Raw genomic sequence first — 11,144 nt, forward strand, 5'->3', positions numbered from 1 at the left:
GTTTCCATACTTTGGCTACTATGAATAAGGCTGCAATAAACATGAGTGTGCATATATCTCTTTGATATCATATTTTCATTTTCTTTGGACATATACCCAGAAGTCAGATTGCTGGATCATGTGATAGTTCTATATTTAATTTTTTGAGGAACCTCTATCCTGTTTTCATAGTGGCTCAAACAATTTACATTTTAATAAGAGCAATGAGGTTTTCTAAACAAAACATTTTGTTAAATTAAAATGCAAATAAAATAACGTCAATACACAGGAACTCAGATTTGATAATGGCAGGGAAGACAGTAGAAGATACAGGAGAGCTAAAGTATTTGATAAAATATTAAGAAAAGAAGAAAATATCACCTATATTCAGAATGGAAAAGATGAAAATCTTTCTAATATAGCCTTTTAATTTGTTATTTATATAAGTTTTATGAAATATGCTCATATTCTCATTTATTGTTCCACCAATAATATTATATATTTCTTTACTGCCCAGTTGGTAAAATAAGATCATTAGTACCTTTAATTTTTCACAAAATCTTTCCACCTTCCAACTTTTAGCAGCTAATGCTTTTACATTATAGAGACAGACTTTGGGCGATTAATTTTTCATTACTTCCACAAGTGAGTGTCTATGTTGTGCTACCCGCTGTGCAAGGTGGTAGGTATGTAAAATGGAGGTCAAGTATGAACCTTTAATGAGATTGTCAATGAATCAAGTCCTTTTGTATTGTTTCAGCCTGTTTGCATATTTCCCTGTGTTTTCTATGGTTTTGATACGTGTCTGATACATGGATAGTTTAGAACTCAAATTACAGTTTAGCCCGGTACTGAAATATCACATTTTGCATGATGAAATTTCTGCTTGAATTTTACCCATTATCAGTATTGGAATTTCAGGGTTCCAAAGTCAAAGCTATTTGGAATTGTTTGTTAGTGTTAGAGGTCATCTTCATTCATGTGTTTTAATGATAATAATTGACTTCTATGAACACTCTGAAAGTTTAAAATGAAAAGGAAATCTAGCACCAAACTTATTTGCATTTCTGGCAATATGTCCTTACTATTAAAGGGAAGAAAATAATATTTTATACAGGTATTGTAAACACTAGTACAGTTTAGTTGCATATTTTATTCATGAATAAAAAGAGGTGGGTGGTAGTGAGACACAAGACCACAGTGGTCCAACAAATTCCAAGCATTTGCTAGGGTCATACCTTGTGCTTTTCTAAATAAGCTCAACATCAGGGAAGCTACAGAGGATCACTTCTCCCAAAAAGTTAGTGCTGAGACAGCTAATCTTAATAAGCATAGAAATCTTGAGGGGTATTAAGGGGAATTAACCAGTTAATCAAAAAGCCCAGCATGAATGAGCGTAGCTTAAAATCTGAATGGTAATTCCCTAGGAGAATCCCAAAATAAAATTTTATCCAGATTTCCTTGTCTTTAAGTACATAAAATAATTTTGAAGCAAAACAGCATTTTAAAAGCTTTAAACAAATAATTTTATCAAAAGAAAAATTGCAGATGAGTCCAGAATTTCAGAAAGGTTACATTGGAAACTTTCCAGCATCTACAGAAAATCATAGCAAAAAGGAACATGTGAAATAAAAAGAGAGAATACAGCCTGGGTAGCGATGAAAAGAGAAAATTATGGAAAATGAAATAGTTTCCTACGGGGACTGACGAATGCACAATTTTGAATCCATGCTGTTTCCAAGATATTAAAACTAAATATAGTACATCTGCTCTACTGCGTCAGAGATAATATATCACAGTGTGAAATTTCATGATGATTATGTGTATTCAACTGTTTTTTCTGGATATTGCTATTCCTTTGCTCTTTTTCATTATCTGAGAGCTAGAAAGGCTGCTTTTAAGGAACTAGTAAAAAAAAAAAAAAAAAAGTAAAGCAATCCAGGTGACACCATAATGAAAAGTACAGCAAAGTAAAAATCCCATATTGGAAAGTAGGCTGGTATTCAGACCTAGGACTGATTATGTTGTTGGATGACTAAATACTCCGGGGCAGTACACTCCAGCTGCTGACGTGCAGTCAAACTGCTCACATACTAGTTCAGCTATATGATATCATTTCTCCTTTTTGACTTCAGAGAAACTACTGACCTGAACCCTTATTCTGAGTTAAAGTTATATAGATACAGCAGACAGGGGAAGGAGCAAGGTATGACAGGCATATATATTCAAGGCAAAATGACATATAACAACATATAAAAATATGTTACAATACTGTGCCATGAAACCATCAACTACCCTGAATAGCATTATGAAAACATAACTGTTTGTTTCCTCTGACTTATAAAAGCAGAATTTTCTCCAAGCCAACTTAACAAGGGGAGATTAAAAAACTGTCTAAATACTTAATCATAATAACCAATTTATTTTTAAGTAAAATGAATGCAGAAGAGGTAATTTTGTGATAGAAACATGATGCCAATTAAGTTTCAAATAACATAGAGCAAGTGTAGTTCTCTTACCCCAGCACACATATCCAAGCCAGGGAATTTAGATTTCCATGATCATGGACAGAAGCTTATTATTAATGTGTTTTTCTCGTCCCTTAGTCTCTTTCCTGAAATAGATTTCAAGTCTCATGCTGTGACTCTGCAATATTGTTTCCCTGCAAGAAACGATTTTGTTCTGCCTCAGAGGCAATATGTTTTTATGCTTAATTCTGCCCTGGGTAACCACAATGCTTGTTTATGTCCTTAACATGACTTCTAAAGAAATTAATTTCCATGAATCATCAATAAATCCTGATTCTAGGATCTAATTGAGTTAACGAGCTGAGGGAAAAAAATTACATTTTCTTGCTCTATCATATGTTTACTAATCGTGATTAAGCAGTAGCATTTAATCACATGTGTGGAGATATACAAATATATCATTTTCATATTTCAGCATAACTTTAATTATATGCTTTTATTTAAAGTTTTGTCACTAGCTTCAGATCAGTTTAGCCCTAAGTATAGCTAAAGAATTTACACTGACAGTGTAATAAAGTTATGCAACTGAATTTTATCTTTTGAATAAATGCAAAATAAAACAAAGCTGTGTTCAAAGGAGTGAGAAAAATGGTGAGCTCCAGTGGCTCAGGGGAAGAGAAAAAAATCCAGTGTCCATCATTAATGATTGACATCATTGTTATATTATTTTTCATAGTTCACAAAATAGTCGGGTGATCTGATGAAACCAATCTATATTTCAGAGTAAGTGATATAATTAAAGTGTCAAAATTTGCATTTTGAAGATAAAAAAATTAAATTAGAGAGGAGTCTTGAAGCAAAGCTGCCTACATCCAAGTAGAAAGGATCATTAGATATTCAGGTATTTAGTAATATTAAAAAGAAGTTGAATAATGAGGAAGTTCTACATAAAGAGAGTTTCCTTTTATTTGGAGGAAAGAAAAGAATCTGAACTAATTTTAAAAAATTCTTATTTTAAAAATGTGTTTAGTGTCCATCTGAATATTAAATGTTCTCAAAGGTACTTTAGTTTTGTTAAAAATATATATGCTCATAAATATTAAAGCTATAACCACTGATGACTCAGTTTTGAACAGTCTAGCAAACATCACTATTCTTTATATATTCAGCTAAATCAATAAACATATATACATTTATGTGATTAATCTTCCAAAACACTATTATATTATTCATGCTGCACTGTAAATTATTTCTCAAATTTGCCATGGCCATTTTCCATATCAACAGATACTTTCCTGCATCATTATTTATATTGTTTCAATAATATTCCAAAGAATATGTTTATGGTATTTTTCTTAGCAATCTATTGATGAGCAATATATTTTTCCCAATTTTGCTATTATAAATACCCAAAAATAAAACAATTATTCAATATTTACTGAGGATCTGACTTGGCCTTATCCAATGACTGACTTCTATGGTCATGCATTTAGCCTCATCATAACAAACTAGTGCTTTAAAATTTCAATACCAAACATCATACTCTCTGACCACCATATTGTATGTTTCTAGCAAATGCTCTCCATTGCTTTGGCTGCAATAATCCTTAATCCATGAAGCTGAACACCACTGGAGGAAAACACAGACCCATTCTGACTTGTGTTGCTTCATACTCGTGATCAGAAACCAGAGTAGGCTCATAACGCCATCTAATATATTCTTCTTCCTTGGCTCATTTTCTTTCCTCTGCTCCTAGAAAACTTTCATACTTTTATCTGCTTAAATCTTCACAACCTCCTCCCTGAGCTTCAATCTTAGCTAAAGAGCTGGGCTCTCCCTTCACCCAGAAAATGGAAGCAGTTAGAAAAGATGTTCTATGAGCTTCTACCACATCAATGCTCTGGGTCATCAGTGGCCTTATACCATCTTCTTTCCAGTTACTGTGAATTTACTGTTTAAACTCTACCTTTGCACAAGATTCCATCTCCGCTTGCCTACTCCAGGGCCTTGCTCCTACAGCTTGTATTCTTGCGCTTTCCCTTGCATCATCCCTTTTTTCCACTGTACTGGAGCATACACATCAATATACAGATATTATTTTATATTTTTCTCTTTTACAAACAAAACAAAGCTAACAACAACAAAAACAAACCAAAACAACAACAAGAATCACATTGCCCAATTTCTCTTCTTGACAGAACAGGAAAATTCTTTAGTTGCTATCTCAAGTTCCTCTTCCCCACTTCTTACTCCAATCAAATTTCTTCCTGCCACTACTCCTGAATTGCTCTTGCCAAAGTTGCCGATGATCCCCAAGAAGCTAAATTTGGTAGCTCTTTCACAATTCTTATCCTACTTGATTGTCACAGGGAATTACTTTTTGCTTCTTAAAATACTTTTCCCCATGGCATCCAAGATGCCACATCAACTGACTTTCCCTCTTTCGTTTTGGAAACCTCTCACTGCATTTTTCACATTTTTCTCATTAACCTACTTTCTAAATGTCAGATGACCCAGAACTTAATCCTTAGGTGATTTAACCAGCATTATGGTTTTAATACAATTCATTTGCTAATGACCTGCATATGCATATCTCTAAGCCAGACCATTCCCCTAAATTCTACGTTATATTTAACTGCCTACTTCAATACCTCACACACATCACATACAAAACTGAGCTCCTGGTACTCCAAACTCCCAATCCAGCTCCTGTAGTTATTGCATCTCAGTTAATGCCAACTACATTATTCCAGTTGTTTAGGCCAAAATATTTTTTATCATCTTTGATTCCTTTCCTTCTTTCACTCCCTAGACCTAGTGAACAGTAAATCCAGATGATGATATCCTAACAAGAGGTGTCTGGAATTTGACCATTTTCACTCTGCACGCTGTCCTCACTCTAGAAACCAGTCTCTTGACTACATTGTTGCAGTGGCCATTTATCCAGTCTTCTGTCTCAGCCCCCCAATTCTCAAAACAGCTACCAGAATTTCAGCATATAACTCAGGAATGGGATCATGTTTTTGTTTTCTTTAAACATTCTCATGGCTTTATATATCTCTGATGGTAATAAACACAGTATTTAAGACGTCCAGCATGATCTGACTATCACCACATCGATCTTGTCTCCTATTATTTCCACCCTTGCTCTTTCTACTTCAGCCATCCCAGCCTCCTCCTCACTGCTCCATGAGCACACAGGTGCGCTGCTGTCTTAAGGGCCTTTTTATTACAAATCTTTACTCAAAAATTCACCTTCTCAGTTAGGTCTTCCACACTCACTCTATCAATAATTCCACACACATCCCTAACTTGTATAATCACTATTTCATAATTTCTGTATCTTTATCCCTTGTCACTAATATATGTAGTCTGTATTATTCATATTTTTCTTGTGTGTATGTCTTCATCCTATTGAATAACAATTCAGAAGGATAGAAAGTGTTTTTCTGTTTCATTTACAACTGCATCCTGAGCACTGGAAACCCTGCTATACACATAGCAAGTATGCAGTTAATATTTTGAGTGAATAAATGGATGTTTCTTGCATTCATTCCATATTACTTTACATTAATGTTTCCTTATCATTTGCCCTGGAAACTAACATCTCAGCTCTTCTAGAGAAGAAGAGTTGGTAAGGGATATACCCAGGCAGCTTTATATGGATGGTGAGAAATATAAATTCTATAACAAATATAAAACCTTGAGGAATTGGTGTGTTATGGTCTTGGAGCTTGAATGATGGGTCACCCAAGGCAATAACAAATGTCAATATCAAACAGTAGGTATCAATGAACACTCTACAGAGATATTAACACATGAAAATCCAGGAGAGAACCTACTGGGTTAGAGACAGCATTTCTGAGCTGAGGAGATGAACACAAAAGTGTAGGGTGGGAAAATAAAAAATGAATGGTTACATGATACTATCTTTGATGTCTTTTTATTTTCTGAATAGGTCATGTTTCCTAGAGTTGGCTTGGTTAAATTACAAGGAAAGGGCTTCCCCGGTGGCGCAGTGGTTGAGAATGCGCCTGCCAATGCAGCGGACATGGGTTTGAGCCCTGGTCCGGGAAGATCCCACATGCCGCGGAGCAACTAAGCCCGTGAGCCACAGCTACTGAGCCTGCGCTCTAGAGCCCGTGAGCCACAACTACTGAGCCTGTGCGTCTGGAGCCTGTGCTCCGCAACAAGAGAGGCCGCGATAATGAGAGGCCCGCGCACCGCGATGAAGAGTGGCCCCTGCTTGCCGCAACTGGAGAAAGCCCTCGCACAGAAACGAAGACCCAACACAGCCTAAAATAAATAAATAAATTAATTAATTAAAAAAAATTACAAGGAAAGTCATATACACCACGGAAAAGAGACCATTCTTACAGTAGGAATATTTTTACTCTTATTTTTTAGTACCTAGACCTTTTTTCACATTCGATTAATATAGCATTAGGCTAAGGAGAAGAGTCAAACACAGGCAAATGGAAAGTTCATTTTCTACATTTGGAAGACATTTTCCATGCGTGCAGGAGAGAAATAAGGAGAAACAAGTAAGAAGGGTTGTAATCTTCCTATAAAAAGAGAGATAGAAATTTACATCCTGTTTTTTCCTTAGCACACACATTGACAATGAACAGCGAATAACAAGACACTTTCTTTTTAAAGTAGAATTCATGTTGGAGCATAGGAGGTTATTTAGAATATATTATAAAGTTGCCAGATGTCAGGACTCTTAGATAAGAGTTGATTCAATACCAATAGTGCAGTTTTGGTTTACTGAACAGGAGAGTGCCTACAATAAAGTGATTTAATGAAGATTGATTTGACAAGAACCATTAGTAAAGGAGGCAGGAAGAACAGAAAATGTGGTCATCAAAGGCATAGGATTCAAGAAAAAGAACGTTGACGACAGTGTGAAACAGAAGATGTACTGAGGAACAGAGAGGGGGAGGAATCAATTTAACTTAGTGATTAGCTCATTGTGGGACAAGCAGAATCAGTACTAGATAAGTTGAATCCTAAGTAACTAAACAAAATGCAAGATACTTTGGTTTGGTTTGCTATTGTTAGAGAAACTATGAATTAACAGTAAGAATGTTAAAAATGAGAATGTATACAAAGCACATTCACATACACGTCATCACATTTCAAATAGTCCTTGATTAGTTCTATATTCCAAAGTGTTTTTTAATGCAACACATTTTTTAAAGAAATAGTAATATTGTTTGCCTAATGATGTATATATGCGTGAATTGTTTTGCTTCTCTGAAAGAGAATACCCATGATTATTCTCAAATTTATTGATTACATTTTAATGTCTTTGATCAAATTGTAAAAAGACATTTAGAAACTTAAGTGTCTTCCAAGAAAAAGTTTTAAGTCAAAGTCTGGCGCATTTAATGCTTCCTAGTGAATAGAAAATAATACCTAGAGTTGATTGGTTTTTTTTCCATGTAAAAGATGCCCTTTTCTCATCAGTAACTTCCTTCTCAATTACTGTTGATTAAAAAGTTTCCCAGGGAGTAGTCATAATGGTCTCCACAAATCTATTACCATCTTCCTATCTTTTTGAAGATACATGTTTTCTATTAAGTAAATCACAGACAAATATATTAAAAATGTCACTTTTTTCAATCCTCTGTGTATAGTTTACTTAGAGTTGTAAAATCAGCCAATACAGACAATTCCCAGTCAATATCTAAAGTGGCCAGAATGGATTTCCTATAAATATTAACAAAATTATAAACACAGCCCAGCAGTTTTTGAGAACATATCTTTAGTAAAACTAAGAATATTTACTGTTCTTGAGATAAGAATGTTTAGCTATGTGCAAAGTATGTGAAATGCATTATCTCATCACTGTTCAAAATGCTACTGTTCAATTCCCCTCCCATCAGGGCACAGATGTCTCTTTTCTTGTAGAAGAGCTTTAGGGCTTCGTGGTGCCTCTACCTAAAACTATCGTCTCTAGGAATTTTGCTTAATGGGTTCTGTTCCATGTTTCAGGCAGCAGATTAAATGTCACATCCCTAAAGAGGTCACAATCATTCACACTATTTAAACTCTACAAATCCACGTGAATTATTTAACACGTTACACATTCAATTATTTTATAAAATGAATTACAGTGCATGTTTTATATATGATTATATTTTCCACTTTCTTATTATTTTTCTTTATTAGTAAAATAGGTGTCCCCTTGAGGGCACACATACAAAAATGCTCAATGTATTATTTTAGGCTCTATCTGTAAGGATTATTTAAATATTTTTACTGAAAGGTGGATATATACCTAATACTAAAATTCACAATTTAGTATTTCTACTTTGATCATATTTAAATGAAATATCATTCATTCATTATAAAACATTCTATATATTAATATTTTAATATGAAGTTTCTAATGCAATGGTTTGTTTCTCCATTTGGGGGCTGTGAGATTTTGCCTTTTTTTTTTTTTTTTTTTTTCTGTTCCTAGACACAGATTTCAAGCTACATATTACCAACTACTCCATAAAAGTTTCATTTCAAAGTATGCCCTGGCTTAGAATTATATTTAGAATTATATACAACTCAATGGAAGTTTATTTCTACTTTCAGAAAAAAGTCATCAAGAGATTTATTTTTAATTACAGTGAGTTTTAAATTTTATTATAAGATTAGGGTACTATTTAATTTTAATTTTAAAACGCATTGAAATGCATACACTGTTCCTATTAACGCCATTACAAACCATCCCGAGTTTATGCCATAAAACAATGTTTTTACTGTGTTCAAGGGCGTGTGAGTCAGGGAGCTTGACAGGGCACAGCAGGGATGGCTTGTCTCTGCTCCATTAGCACCAGGGGTGACTAGAAAGACTGGAGGCTGGAGCCATCCGGAGGCTTCTTCACTCACATATCTGGTGCCTTGATTAGGATGGCTCTAAGGGCTTAGCCAATTGTGGCTTCGGCTCACCCAATCATATGGTTTGGTTCCAAGACTGAGTACTGAGAGTAAATGTCTCCAAAGCCAGTACTTCAAAAGATGCAGGAGAAAAGTGCACGGCCTTTCATGACCTCGTTTCAGAAGTCACATACCATCACTTGTGCCATCCTCTATTGTTTGAAGCAGTCACAAGCCTGCCCAATTCTAAAAGGTGGGGACATAAACACCCTCTTTTTTTGTGGTAAGAACACCTAACATGAGATCTACCCTTTTAACAATTTTTAAGTACACACTACAGAATTGTTAAGTACAGGCATAATGCTGCACAGCAGATCTCTGACAAGTACTCATCTTGTAAAAGTGAAACTCTATACCATTTGAACAGAAACTCCCCGTTTTCCCCTCCCTTCAGCCCTTGGCAATCACCATCCTACGCTCTGCTCTATGAGTTTGACTATTTTTTTAATTTTTATTTTATATTGGAGCATAGTTGATTAACAATGTTGTGTTAGTTTCAGGTGTACAGCTAAGTGATTCAGTTATACATATACATGCATCTATTCTTTTTCAAATTCTTTTCCCATTTAGGTTATTACAGAATATTGAGCACAGTTCCCTGTGCTATACAGTAGGGTTTTGTTGGTTCTCTCTTTTATGTATAGTAGTGTGTACATGTCAATCCTAAACTCTTCATGTAAGTGGATCAAGTAGTATTTGTTCTTCTGTGGCTGATTACTTCACATAGCATAATGTTCTCCAGGTCCATCCATTTTGTCACATACAGCAGAATTCTCTTTTTATAAGGCTAAATAATATTCCATTGTATGTGTATACCACATTTTCTTTATCTGTTCATCCATCAGTGGACAGTTAGGTTGTTTCCATATCTTGGCTATTATAAGTAATGCTGCAATGAGCATGGGAGTGTGGATATCTATTCATCTTGATTTCAATTATTTTGGATAAATACCCAGAAGTGGGATTACTAGATCATATGATAGTTGTATTTTTAATTTTTTGAGAAACCTCCAGATTGTTTTCCATAGAGGCTGGACAATTTTACACTTCAAACAAGTGTGAAGGTTCCAATTTCTCCATATCCTTGCCAACATTTGTTATCTCTCATTTTTTTTTTTTTTTTGATGGGCATTCTAACAGGTATGAAGTTACATATCATTGTGATTTTGATTTGCATTTCACTGACAATTAGGGATGTTGAACATTTTTTCATATACCTGTTGGCTATTTGTATCTTCTGTTTGGAGAAATGTCTACTCAAGACATTTGCCCATTTCAAAGCAATCTTAAGAAAGAAGGACAAAGCTGGAGGCATCATACTTCCTGATTTCAAAATATATTACAAAGATAGAATAATTAAAATAGTATCATACTTATATAAAAACAGACATATAGATCAAAGGAATAGAATAGAAAGCCCAGAAATATACCTATTCATATACAGTCAACTGATCTTCAACAAGGGTTCCAAGAATACACAAAGGCAAAAGGATGGTCTCTTAAACAAATGATTTTGGAAAACTGGATATCCACATGCAACAGAATGAAACTGGACACTTATCGGACACATCTTACACCATACACAAAATGAACCCACATATGGTTTAATTATTTCAATATGACACTTGAAACTGTAAATCTTCTAGAGGAAAACACAGGGAAAAGCTTCATGACAGTGGTTTTAATGATGCTATGTTGGACATGACATTGAAAACACAAGCAACAAAAATAAAAATAAACAAGTGACGGCTATATCAA

Source organism: Balaenoptera borealis (genome assembly GCF_965194805.1).
Source record: "Balaenoptera borealis genome assembly, chromosome: 1".
Taxonomy (NCBI): Eukaryota; Metazoa; Chordata; class Mammalia; order Artiodactyla; family Balaenopteridae; genus Balaenoptera; species Balaenoptera borealis.